We start from the raw sequence: 12,807 nt of genomic DNA, 5'->3' as shown, positions 1-12,807 counted from the left end.
GAAAATACAAAAATAATAATAAGGCTGAAAAAATATGAGGAAAAACACCGTTATAGAAAAGAGATTTTTAGGGAGGGGAGAGCTGAAAAAATGACTTGGGTGGGGATGGGCTTGGTTTCGAGTCGTGAACTGAAAAAAGAAAATACAAAAATAATAATAAGGCTGAAAAAATATAGAGAAAAAACACCGTTATAGAAAAGAGATTTTTAGGGAGGGGAGAGCTGAAAAAATGAGGAGAGCGATGGTTTCGAGCCATGAACTGAAAAAAGAAAATACAAAAAGAATAACAAGGCTGAAAAAATATGAGGAAAAACACCGTTATAGAAATGAGATTTTTAGGGAGGGGAGAGCTGAAAAAATGACTTGGGTGGGGGGTGGGCTTGGTTTCGAGCCGTGAACTGAAAAAAGAAAATACAAAAAGAATAATAAGGCTGAAAAAATATGAGGAAAAACACCGTTATAGAAAAGAGATTTTTAGGGAGGGGAGAGCTGAAAAAATGAGGAGAGCGATGGTTTCGAGCCGTGAACTGAAAAAAGAAAATACAAAAAGAATAATAAGGCTGAAAAAATATGAGGAAAAACACCGCCTTTGTCTTTCGCTATAGAAAAGAGATTTTGAGGGAGGGGAGAGTTGAAAAAATGACTTGGGTGGGGCGCTCGTCCTTCTTGAGAGCCCACCATCATTCGGGTGTAGATGTCATGCAAGATGGGGAGGACAAGGAGGCTGATTTTGTCACAAAAAAATAAAAATGGGGAGGGGGTGTGTGTGTGATAGGAACAACAACAAGGAAGTCATGCAAAGGGGAAAAGGGGTGACCAACTTCCAGGGGGAACATGGGAGGAGTCTAACGAATGGGGTGCAAAATGAGGAGGTGTGCGGAGAGGAAAGGGGATCCCAGGGGAGGGGGTGGGCCAGAAGATATTTGCAAAGAGGGAGGTGTTCTAAGAGAGATGGAGGCTTGTATAAGAGGCAGGGAGGTGAGAAGAGGGGTTTCTATGGGGGCCTTATTAGCAGGGGGCTTTCTATGAGGGAGGGGGCTTGGTCCCATGTAAGCTGCCCCGAGTCCCTTCGGGGAGATGGTGGTGATATATGAATAAAGCTATTATAATTATAATTATTATTTTCTAATAGGCAGAAGGAGGGGGTTTTATAAAGACGGAGGGAGTAACTGGGGGCTTTGGTAAGAGGGAGAGAATTTATGGGGGGGGGGGGGGGGCTTGGTCCCATGTAAGCCACCCTGAGTCCCTTCAGGGAGATGGCGGTAATATATGAATATTATTATTATATTATTTTCTAATAGGCAGTAAGAAGGGGCTTTATAAAGACGGAGGAAGTAGCAGGGGGCTTTGGTAAGAGGGAGAGAAGTTATGGGGAGGGGGCTTGGTCCCATGTAAGCTGCCCCAAGTCCCTTCAGGGAGATATTGGTGATATATGAATAAAGTTATTATTATTATTATTATTATTATTATTATTATTATTATTATTTTCTAATAGGCAGAAGCAAGGGGCTTTATAAAGACAGAAGGGGTAACTGGGGGCTTTGGTAAGAGGGGGAGAAGTTATGGGGGGGGGCTTGGTCCCATGTAAGCCACCCCGAGTCCCTTTGGGGAGATATTGGTGATATATGAATAAAGTTGTTGTTGTTGTTATTATTATTATTATTTTCTAATAGGAAGAAAGAAGGGGCTTTATAAAGACGGAGGGGGTAACTGAGGAAGAGACGTTATGGGGGGGCTTGGTCCCATGTAAGCCACCCCGAGTCCCTTCGGGGAGATATTGGTGATATATGAATAAAGTTGTTATTATTATTATAATTATTATTATTTTCTAATAGGCAGAAGGAAGGGGCTTTATAAAGACGGAGGAGGTAACTGAGGGAGAGAAGTTATTGGGGGGGGGGGGGCTTGGTCCCATGTAAGCCACCCCGAGTCCCTTCGGGGAGATATTGGTGATATATGAATAAAGTTGTTGTTATTATTATTATTATTATTATTATTATTATATTCTGATAGGCAGAAGGAAGGGGCTTTATAAAGACGGAGGGGGTAACTGGGGGCTTCGGTAAGAGGGAGAGAAGTTATAAAGGGGGGGGGGGTTGGTCCCATGTAAGCCACCCCGAGTCCCTTCGGGGAGATATTGGTGATATATGAATAAAGTTGTTATTATGATTATTATTTTGTAATAGGCAGAAGGAAGGGGCTTTATAAAGACGGAGGGGGTAACTGAGGAAGAGACGTTATGGGGGGGGGGGCTTGGTCCCATGTAAGCCGCCCCGAGTCCCTTCGGAGAGATGGTGGTGATATATGAATAAAGTTGTTATTATTATTATTATTATAATTTTCTAATAGGCAGAAGGAAGGGGCTTTATAAAGACGGAGGGGGTAACTGGGGGCTTTGGTAAGAGGGAGAGAAGTTATAAAGGGGTGGGGGCTTGGTCCCATGTAAGCCGCCCCGAGTCCCTTCGGGGAGATATTGGTGATATATGAATAAAGCTATTATTATTATAATTATATTATGATTATTATTTTCTAATAGGCAGGAGGAAGGGGCTTTATAAAGACGGAGGGGGTAACTGTGGGCTTTAGTAAGAGGGTGAGAAGTTATAAGGGGGGGGGGGGCTTGGTCCCATGTAAGCCGCCCCGAGTCCCTTTGGGGAGATATTGGTGATATATGATGATGATGACGATTATTATTATTTTCTAATAGGCAAAAGGAAGGAGCTTTATAAAGACGGAGGGGGTAACTGAGGGCTTTGGTAAGAGGGAGAGAAGTTATAAGAGGGGGGGGGGCTTGGTCCCATGTAAGCCGCCCCAAGTCCCTTCGGGGAGATATTGGTGATATATGAATAATGTTGTTATTATTATTATTATTATTATTATTTTCTAATAGGCAGAAGGAAGGGGCTTTATAAGGGGGGGGGGGTAACTGGGGGCTTTGGTAAGAGGGACAGAAGTTATAAGGGGGGGGTGTTACTATTAAGAAGTGTTTTCAAAAGTAGGCTCATAAGAGGGGGGAGCCTTTCTCATAGGGAGGGGGCCTTTCTAGGAGGACAGGGGGCTTTTGGGAAGAGGTTTTAAGGAGAGGAAGGGGGCTTTTGTAACAGGCAGAGGTTCCTATAGGAGGGAAGGGGCTTTTTCAAGAGGGAGGGGGGCTTTTTTTGCAAAAAGGAGGGGCCTTCCTAAGAGGGATGGGGCTTTTATAAGAGGGAAGGGTCTAAATAAGAGGAAGAGGGCCTTTCCAAGTGGGGGGGGGGGCTCCTATGAGAAAGAAGGGGCTTTTCTAAGTGGTGGGTGGTTTATATGAGGGAGGGGGCTTTTACAAGAGGGAAGGGGCCCAATGAGGAGGAGAAGGGGGCTTTTTAATAAGGAGAAGGCCTTTCCAAGAGGGATGGGGGCATTTATAAGAGGGAGGGGGGAGCCTTAAAAGGAAAAGTCTAAATACGAGGGAGGGGGCCCCTTTATAAATAGGTTTTATGAAGAGAGAGGGTCCTAATAAGAACCAAAAGGGAGGGGGGCATTACTAAGAGGGGGGGGGTTCATATGAGAATGGGGCCTTCCTATGAGGAAGGGGAGGGGGTGTCAGAAAGAGGTTTTAAGGAGTGGAAGGGGGCTTTTGTAATGGGAGGACGAAGGCCTTTCCAAGAGGGAGGGGCTTATTTGAGGGAGGGGGCTTATATGAGGGAGGGGGCCCCTTATAAAGAGGTTTGATAAACAGGGGTGTCTAACAAGGACTTTCCAAGGGGAAGGGGGACTTTTTCGAAGAGGGAAGGGTCTAAATAAGAGGGAGGGGCCTTTCTGAGAGGGAGGGGGGCTCCTCTGATAAAGAAGGGGCCTTTCTAAAAGGGAAGGGGTCTTTTCTAAAGAGGTGGGGTCTAATAAGGAAAAGGTCTTTCCAAGAGGGAGGGGGGTGTTCTGAGGGAAGGGCCTAAATAAGAGGGAGGGGGCTTTTCTATGAGGGAAGGGTCTACATAAGAGGGAGGGATGCCTTTCCAAGAGGGAGGGGGGGTTCTTATGAGAAAGAAGGGGTCTTTCTAAAGAGGTGGGGGGGGGGGTCTAATAAGGAGGAGAAGGCCTTTCCAAGAGGGAAGGGGGCTTTTCTAAGAGGGAAGGGGGGCTCCTATGAGAAAAAATGGGCCTTTCTAAGAGGAGGGGGGTGTTAACTGAGGGAGGGGGCTTTCACAAGAGGGAGGGGGCCCAATAAGAAGGAGAAGGCCTTTCCAAGTGGGAGGGGGTCCTATCTAAAGAGGGGATGGTCTAATAAGGAGAAGGCCTTTCCAAGAGGGAGGGGGCTTTTCTATGAGGGAAGGAAGGGCCTAAATAAGAGGGAGGGGACTTTTCCAAGAGAGGGGGGCTCCTACGAGAAAGAATTGGCCTTTCTAAGAGGACAAGGGGGGGAGGTTATATGAGGGAGGGGTCCTTTCACAAGAGGGAGGGGTCCAATAAGAAGGAGAAGTCCTTTTCAAGAGGGAGGGGGTTCCTATGAGAAAGAAGGGGCCTTTCTAAGAGGACGGGGGGGGGGTAAATGAGAGAGGGGCTTTCACAAGAGGGAGGGGGGTCTTTTCTAAAGAGGGAAGGGTCAAATAAGAAGGAGAAGGGTCTTTTCTAAGAGGATTGGGGCGGGGGTTAAATGAGGGAGGGGGCCCAAAAAGAGAAGGCCTTTCCAAATGGGAGGGGGTCTTTCCTAAAGAGGGAAGGGTCTATCTAAATAAGAGGGAGGGGGCCTTTCCAAGTCGGAGGGGATCCTTTTTAAAGAGGGAGGGGTCTCATAAGGAGGGGAAGGATGGGGGGGTCCTATGAGAAAGAAGAGAACAGGGGAGGGGGGTTATATGAGGGAGAGGGCCTTTCCAAAAGGGAGGGGGTCCTTTCTATGAGGGAAGGAAGGGCCTAAATAAGAGGGAGGGGGTCTTTCCAAGAGAGTGGGGGTCTCCTATAAGAAAGAAGGAGCCTGCCTAAGAGGAGGGGGGTTATATGAGGGAGGGGGCTTTCACAAGAGGGGGGGGCAATAAGAAGGAGAAGGCCTTTCCAAGAGGGTGGGGGTCCTTTCTAAAGAGGGAAAGGTCTCATAAGGAGGAGAAGGCCTTTCCAAGAGGGGGGGGGCTTTTCTAAGAGGGAAGAGCCTAAATAAGGGGGGGGGGTAGGCTCCTATGAGAAAGAAGGGGCCTTTCTAAGAGGATGGGAGGGGGAGGGGGGAGGAAATCGGTTGAATGAGGGAGGGGAATCTAAATAAGGGGGAGGGCCTTTCCAAGAGGGAGGGGGTCCTTTCCTTTCTAAAGAGGGAGGGGGCTCTTCTGAGAAAGGGGCCTTTCTAAGAGGATGGGGAGGGGGGGAATGGGTTAAATGAGGGAGGGGGCCCAATAAGAAAGTGAAGGCCTTTCCAAGAAGAGGGGGGGGGGCTTTTCTAAGAGGGAAGGACCTAAATAAGAGGGAGGGTGGGTTAAATGAGGGAGGGGGGGTCTAAATAAGAGGGAAGGGTTTCATAAGGAGGAGAAGGCCTTTCCAAGAAGAAGGGGGGGCTTTCCTAAGAGGGAAGGGGCTAAATAAGAGGGAGGGGGGCTCCTATGAGAAAGAAGGGGCCTTTCTAAGAGGGGGGGTGGGTTAAATGAGGGAGGGGGGTCTAAATAAGGGGGAGGGGGCCTCCTAAGGAGGAGAAGGCCTTTCCAAGAAGGGGGGGGTCCTTTCTAAAGAGGGAAGGGTCTCATAAGGAGGAGAAGGCCTTTCCCAGAGGGAAGGGGGGCTTTTTTATGAGGGAAGGGCCTAAATAAGAGGGAGGGGGTCTTTCTAAGAGGAGTGGGGGAAATGGGTTAAATGAGGGAGGGGGCCCAATAAGAAGGTGAAGGCCTTTCCAAGAAGAGGGGGGGGTCCTTTTCTAAAGAGGGAAGGGGCTAAATAAGAGGGAGGGGGGCTCCTAGGAGAAAGAAGGGGCCTTTCTAAGAGGGGGGGGGGGTTGGGTTAAATGAGGGAGGGGGGTCTAAATAAGGGGGAGGGGGCCTTTCCAAGAGGGAGGGGGGCTTTTCTAAGAGGGAAGGGGCTAAATAAGAGGGAGGGGGGCTCCTATGTGAAAGAAGGGGCCTTTCTAAGAGGATGGGGGGGAATGGGTTAAAAGAGGGAGGGGGCCCAATAAGAAGGTGAAGGCCTTTCTAAGAGGGAGGGGGTCTTTCCAAGAGGGAGGGGGCCTTTTCTAAAGAGGGAAGGGTCTCCTAAGGAGGAGAAGGCCTTTCCAAGAAGGGGGGCTTTTCTAAGAGGGAAGGGTCTAAATAAGAGGGAGGGGGGCTCCTATGAGAAAGAAGGGGCCTTTCTAAGAGGAGGGGGGAGGGGGAAATGGGTGAAATGAGGGAGGGGGGTCTAAATAAGGGGGAGGGCCTTTCCAAGAGGGAGGGGGGTCCTTTCAAAAGAGGGAGGGGGCCTCCTAAGGAGGAGAAGGCCTTTCCAAGAGGGGGGGTCCTTTTCTAAAGAGGGAAGGGGCTGAATAAGAGGGGGGGGGGCTCCTATGAGAAAGAAGGGGCCTTTCTAGGAGGAGGGGGGAGGGGGAGATGGTTGAAATGAGGGAGGGGGGCCTAAATAAGGGGGAGGGGGCCTTTCCAAGTGGGGGGGGGGTGGGGGGAGCAACCGGGGTCCTTTCCCTCGAGGCGGCCTCTTCCTCTTGCTCACCTCCTTGCTGGCGCCGTCCTTTGCGGGCCTTGCTGGCGACCCTGTCGGGCCTGGTCCTCCTTCCTCTCCTCGGCCTTGCCTTCCTGCCTTCCTTCTCCCTTGGAAGAGGCCTGCCTGCCTGGAGGGGCGCGACGAAGGCGAGGCGGCGGCGAAGAAGGCCGCTCCGTGCCGTCCCCTCAGCCCTGAAGGAAGGAAGGAGGCAGGCTTGGCTGCGCCGTCGGGGGTGGGGGAGAGGGGGGAGAGGGGCCTGCTCCTCCTTTCAGCTGCCTGGCGCGGCCATCCGGGCTGGCTTCCCTTCTTCCTTCGCTTCCTCTGCTTCCCTCTCTTCCTTCCTTCCTTCCTGGCTCCTCTCAGGGTCTCTCTCTTCTCTCTCTTTCTCCTCCTCCTCCCTCCCTCCTCCCTTCTCGGCCCCTGCGGCCCAGTCCGGGAAACCCCGCGCGCCGCCCCGCCCGCCTTGCCTGGCTTGGCTTCCCTTTGGCTTTGCTTTGGCTTTGGGGCCTAGTCCGCCTGACTGGATTTGGCCTCCCTCTCTCTCCCTCTCTGACAGGAAAAGGCCTCAGCGAGCGGGCGGAGAGGGGTGGCCCCCTCTCTCTCTCTCTCTCTCTCTCTCTGGGAAGGAAGAGAAGGAGAAGGGATACAAAGGGAGGAAGGAAGGAAGGAAGAGACTCCCTTTTGACAGATGAGGAAGAGAGGGGAGGGAAGGAAGAAAAGGAAGAGAAGAAAGGGAAAAGGCGGAAGAAAAGGAACAAGTAGGAAGAAACTGAAAGGAAAGGAAGGAAGGAAAGAAAGGGAAAAAGCGGAAGAAGAGGAACGAGTAGGAAGAAACTGAAAGGAAGAAAAGGAACGAGTAGGAAGAGAAGGAAGAAAAGGAAAGGAACGAGTAGGAAGAAACTGAAAGGAAGAAAAGGAACGAGTAGGAAGAGAAGGAAGAAAAGGAAAGGAACGAGTAGGAAGAAACTGAAAGGAAAAGAATGAGTAGGAAGAAACTGAAAGGAAGAAAAGGAAGAAACTGAAAGGAAAAGAATGAGTAGGAAGAAACTGAAAGGAAGAAAACGAAGAAAAGAAAGCTTTCCTTTGGCTTTGGGGCCTAGTCCGCCTGACTGGATTTGGCCTCCCTCTCTCTCTCTCTCTGGGAAGGAGGAGAAGGAGAAGGGATACAAAGGGAGGAAGGAAAGAAGGGACTCCCTTTTGACAATACGAGGGAAGGGAAGAATGGAGGAAAAAGAAGGGAAGGAACAAGTAGGAAGAAAGTGAAAGGAAAGGAAGAAAAAGAAGAGAAGGAGGAAAAGAAAGGGAACAGAAGGAAGGAAAGGAATGAGTAGGAAGAAGAAAGGAAGGAAGAAAAGAAAAGGAAGAGAAGGAAGGGAAGAAACAAGTAGGAGGAAACTGAAAGGAAGGAAGAGAAGGAAGAAAAGAAAGGGAACAGAAGGAAGGAAAGGAATGAGTAGGAAGAAAGTGAAAGGAAAGGAAGGAAGAGAAGGAAGAAAAGAAAAGGAACAGAAGGAAGGAAAGGAATGAGTAGGAAGAAAGGGAAAGGAAGAGAAGGAAGGAAGAAAAGAAAAGGAAGGGAAGGAACAAGTAGGAGGAAACTGAAAGGAAGGAAAGAAAGGAAGGAAGAGAAAGAAGGAAAGGAAGGAAGGAAAGGAAAAGGCCTCCGCAGGCAGGCAACAAGGGGTGGCCCTCTCTCTCTCTGGGAAGGAGGAAAAGAGGGGATACAAAGGGAGGAAGGAAGGAAAGAAGAGACTCCCTTTTGACATATGAGGAACAGAGGGGAGGGAGGGAAGAAAAAGAAGAGAAGAAAGGGAAAAGGCGGAAGAAAAGGAACAAGTAGGAAGAAACTGAAAGGAAGAGAAGGAAGGAAAGAAAGGGAAAAAGCAGAAGAAGAGGAACAAGTAGGAAGAAACTGAAAGGAAGAGAAGGAAGAAAAGGAAAGGAATGAGTAGGAAGAAACTGAAAGGAAGAAAACGAAGAAAAGAAAGCTTTCCCTTGGCTTTGGGGCCTAGTCCGCCTGACTGGATTTGGCCTCTCTCTCTCTCTCTCTCTCTCTCTCTCTCTCGGAAGGAGGAGAAGGAGAAGGGATACAAAGGAAGGAAGGGACTCCCTTTTGACACATGAGGAAGAGAGGGAAGGGAGAAAAGGAAGAGGAGAAAGGAAAGGAAGGGGAAAGGCGGAAGGAAAGGGACAAGTAGGAAGAAACTCAAAGGAAAGGAAGGAAGAAAAGAAAGGGAAGAGAAGGAAGGAAAGAAAGGGAAAAAGCGGAAGAAGAGGAACAAGTAGGAAGAAACTGAAAGGAAGAAAAAGAACGAGTAGGAAGAGAAAGGAAGAGAAAGAAGAGAAGGAAAGGAACGAGGAGGAAGAAACGGAAAGGAAGAGAAGGAAGAAATGGAAGAGAAGGACAGGAAAGAAACAAGTAGGAAGAAACTGAAAGGAAGAAAGGGAACGAGTAGGAAGGAAAGAAAAAATAAGTAGGAAGAAACGGGAAGGAAGAGAAGGAAGGAAAGAAAGGGAAGAGAAGGAAAGGGAAGAAACAAGTAGGAAGAAACTGAAAGGAAGAAAAGAAAGGGAAGAGAAGGAAGAAAAGAAAGGGAAAGGAAAGGAAGGAAAGGAATGAGTAGGAAGAAACTGAAAGGAAGAAAAGAAAGGGAAGAGAAGGAAAGAAACAAGTAGGAAGAAACTGAAAGGAAGAGAAAGAAGAAAGGGAAAAGAAGGAAAGGAAAGAAACAAGTAGGAAGAAACTGAAAGGAAGAAAGGGAAGAGAAGGAAGGAAAGGAAAAATAAGTAGGAAGAAACTGAAAGGAAGAAAAGGAACGAGTAGGAAGAAACTGAAAGGAAAAAAGGGAAGAGAAGGAAGGAAAGGGGAAAGAAATAAGTAGGAAGAAACTGAAAGGAAGAGAAGAAAGGGAAGAGAAGGAACAAGTAGGAAAAAATGAAGGGAAGGAAGAAGAGAAAGAAGGAAAGAAAGAAAAGGAACAAGTAGGAAGGAAGTGAAAGGAAAGGAAGAACAAGAGAAGGAGGGAAAATGGAAGAGAAGGAAGGGAGAAGTGAAGAAAGGGAAGGGATGGGGGGAAGGAATGAGTGGGAAGGAAGTGAGGAAGAAAAGAAACAGAGGAAGGAAGGAAGGGAAGGAACAAGTATAGGAAGAGAAGGAAGAAAAAGTGAAGGGAGGAAGGAAAGAAACAAAAGGATTGAGTGGGAAGAAGAGGAAGAGGGGAAGAGAAGGGGAAAAAGGAAGAAAGGGAACGAAGAAAATGAATGAAAGGGAATTGAAGGAAGGAAGAGAATGAAGGGAAAGATGGAAGAAAAGGAAGGAAGAGCACCAGCATGGAGCACCAACCTAGAGGAATTGCAAAAGGATCATCTCAACCAAAAACAAATCCATTCCTTAAAACACTTCTGTCCACACTGGCCGTTTTCACGCAGCTTCGCACCAAATGTCGAAGAGTATGGTTGAAAGGCATCACATTGCAGCGAGGTGCATAGATTATAGATAGAACATAGATTCCTTGGAAGAGTTGTGCAATGAGTGCATGCCAACCAGCATCAGAGGAGGAGGAGGAGAAGCACAGAATCGCATTGGCCCTTTTAGCTGCCGCATCCCACTGCCGGCACGTGCTCAGGGTGTGATCTTGCGGATCTTCGTGCCCGTCTTCACCCTGCGCTTCCTCGTCATGGATTGCCGAACCAAAGTTGCTTCACTCTGTGAGCAAACCGCCCGCCTTGCGGATCCCAAGCCTTCCTCTTTCCCCTCCGAATGGCTCCCTTCCAGGAAAGACGGTGTTTAGTTCACTGTCTTAGGTGGTAATCTTATTTGCAGATAAGCCTACTTTACCATCTAGCCGTGCGGTAAACCAAGCAGATTAAAAATCCCTGAACCTGGCCACTCCCTCCGTTCAAAACAATTCTTAGTAAAATATTCATATAACACCCCCCCCCCCATATATACATATATATTTATTGTTGCCATTGCAGTAACTTGTCTTTTTAGTAATTTTTACCTATTTATCCATCTATGGTCTCTCTATCTGAGGAGGTTGGACTGGATGGCCCTAGGGGTCTCTTCCAATTCTGGGATTCTATCATGTTGTCTAGCTAGCTTGCTGTCTAAAGAGGTTGAACTGGATGGCCCTTGAGGTCTCTTCCAATTCCAGGATTCTATCATCATCTCTATTTATTTATCTATGGTCTATCTATCTGAACGGGGTTGGACTGGATGGCCCTTGGGGTCTCTTCCAATTCTGGGATTCTATCTATCTATGAATTATCTATCTATTAGGGCTGGGCGGTTTCGTTTCGTTAATTCGTAATTCGTTAATAATTCGTTAATTTTTTCAATTACAAAACGACAACGAACCATTCTGGAGCAATTATTTAAAAAAACGAATTTTCAAAACGTTTTGTAAATGCTTCGTATTTTGATATTGTATTCGTTTCGTTATTGTTTTGAGGTCGTTTCGTTATTATTTCCGCATGTCTGGGCCAGTTTTATGGTTTAATTAGTGAAAAAAAATTATAATATCACACCAACAGTCAACAACAGAGGGAGAGGGAAGCTTCAGAAGGTTTTGGAGGTTTTTTAGCGTATTTCGCGGTCGCATCCGCCATTAACGAATCGATTCGTTATTGTTTCGGAAATTGATTCGTTAATTTTTACCATTTACGAAACTTCGTAAATATCGAACTTTTTAAAAGGAAAATTTTGTAATTATTTTAAATATCGAAACAAAAAAACGCCCCAAATACAAATCGATTTTAGAAACAAATTTTTCCGTTGTTACCCAAGCCTACTATCTATCTATCTATCTATCTGAGAAAGTTGGACTGGATGGCCCTTGGGATCCCTTCCAATTCTAGGTATCTATCTATCTATGAATGATCTGTCTGTCTCTCTATTTATCTATCTATCCATGATTATCTATCTATCTGATCTATCTATCTGATCTATCTATCTGTTATCTATGAATGATCTATCTATCTATCTATCTTATCTATCTGAGAAGGTTGGACTGGATGGCCCTTGGGGTCTCTTCCAATTCTGGGAATCTGTCTATCTATGGTCTCTCTCTCTCTGAATCATCTATCTATCTATCTATCTATGATCTGTCTAAGGGGGTTGGACTGGGTGGCCCTTGAGGTCTCTTCCAATTCTGGGATTCTATCTATCTATCTATCTATCTCTATCTATCTATCTATCTATCTATCTATCTATCTATCTGAGAAGGTTGGACTGGATGGCCCTTGGGGTCTCTTCCAATTCTGGGATTCTATCTATCTCTATCTATCTATCTATCTATCTATCTATCTATCTATCTATCTATGAATTATCTATCTATCTGTCTGAGAAAGTTGGACTGGATGGCCCTTGGGATCTCTTCCAATTTTAGGTATCTATCTATGAATGATCTATCTATCTATCTATCTATCTACCTATCTATCTATCTATCTATGATCTATAGATATCTATGATATATCTATCTATCTATGAATGATCTATCTATCTATCTATCGGAGAAGGTTGGACTGGATGGCCCTTGGGGTCTCTTCCAATTCTGGGATTCTATCTATCTATCTATCTATCTATCTATCTATCTATCTATCTATGGTCTCTCTCCCCCTCTCTCTATCTCTGAATGATCTACCTATCTATCTATCTATGAATGATTATCATCTATCTATCTATCTGTCTATCTATCAATCAATCTAAGGGGGTTGGACTGGGTGGCCCTTGGGGCCTCTTCCAATTCTGGGATTCTGTCTGTCTGTCTGTCTCTCTCTCTCTCTCAGGGGGTTGGACTGGGTGGCCCTTGGCTTCTGTTCCTGCTCCAGGATTCCATTCTTCTTCCTGGAGCCAGGCAGTAGGGCATTCTTCTGGGTGGAGTGTTCATCTTTTATTTAACACAGATCCTGTATCCAAACCTTAGCTTGCCATCTTGTGGAAAACAGGCGATATTACAGCAGTGGCGGGCATTATTCAGCTGTTTCCATGACCACACATACATGTATACATACATACATTAATGCATACATACTCACATATGCAACCTCTCTTTCAGAGGGGCCTACAGAAATCACGATAAAGCCAGCCACTAGCAAACAGCATTCAACAACAAAAGGAGCAACAGATAAATAATACAATATTTGTATAATAATAATAGTAACAAT

At 46.6% G+C, this 12,807-nt stretch overlaps 1 protein-coding gene across 1 annotated transcript in view; it reads right to left on the bottom strand.

Annotated features, from left to right (window-relative positions):
• The window catches only part of GNB1 (G protein subunit beta 1), a 95,100-nt gene extending 88,062 nt beyond the window's left edge, over nucleotides 1-7,038 (bottom strand). Inside the window, exon 1 of the mRNA XM_067472952.1 lies at nucleotides 6,649-7,038. The gene's annotated coding sequence lies outside the window, so the exon portion shown is untranslated. The remainder of the gene's footprint in view (nucleotides 1-6,648) is intronic.
• Between the last annotated feature and the right edge of the window lie 5,769 nt (nucleotides 7,039-12,807).

This window comes from Anolis sagrei, chromosome 13 (genome assembly GCF_037176765.1).
Source record: "Anolis sagrei isolate rAnoSag1 chromosome 13, rAnoSag1.mat, whole genome shotgun sequence".
In the NCBI taxonomy this organism is placed as follows: Eukaryota; Metazoa; Chordata; class Lepidosauria; order Squamata; family Dactyloidae; genus Anolis; species Anolis sagrei.
Note: the sequence above shows the minus strand (reverse complement) of the source record. Positions and strands in the feature narration are given on the sequence as shown.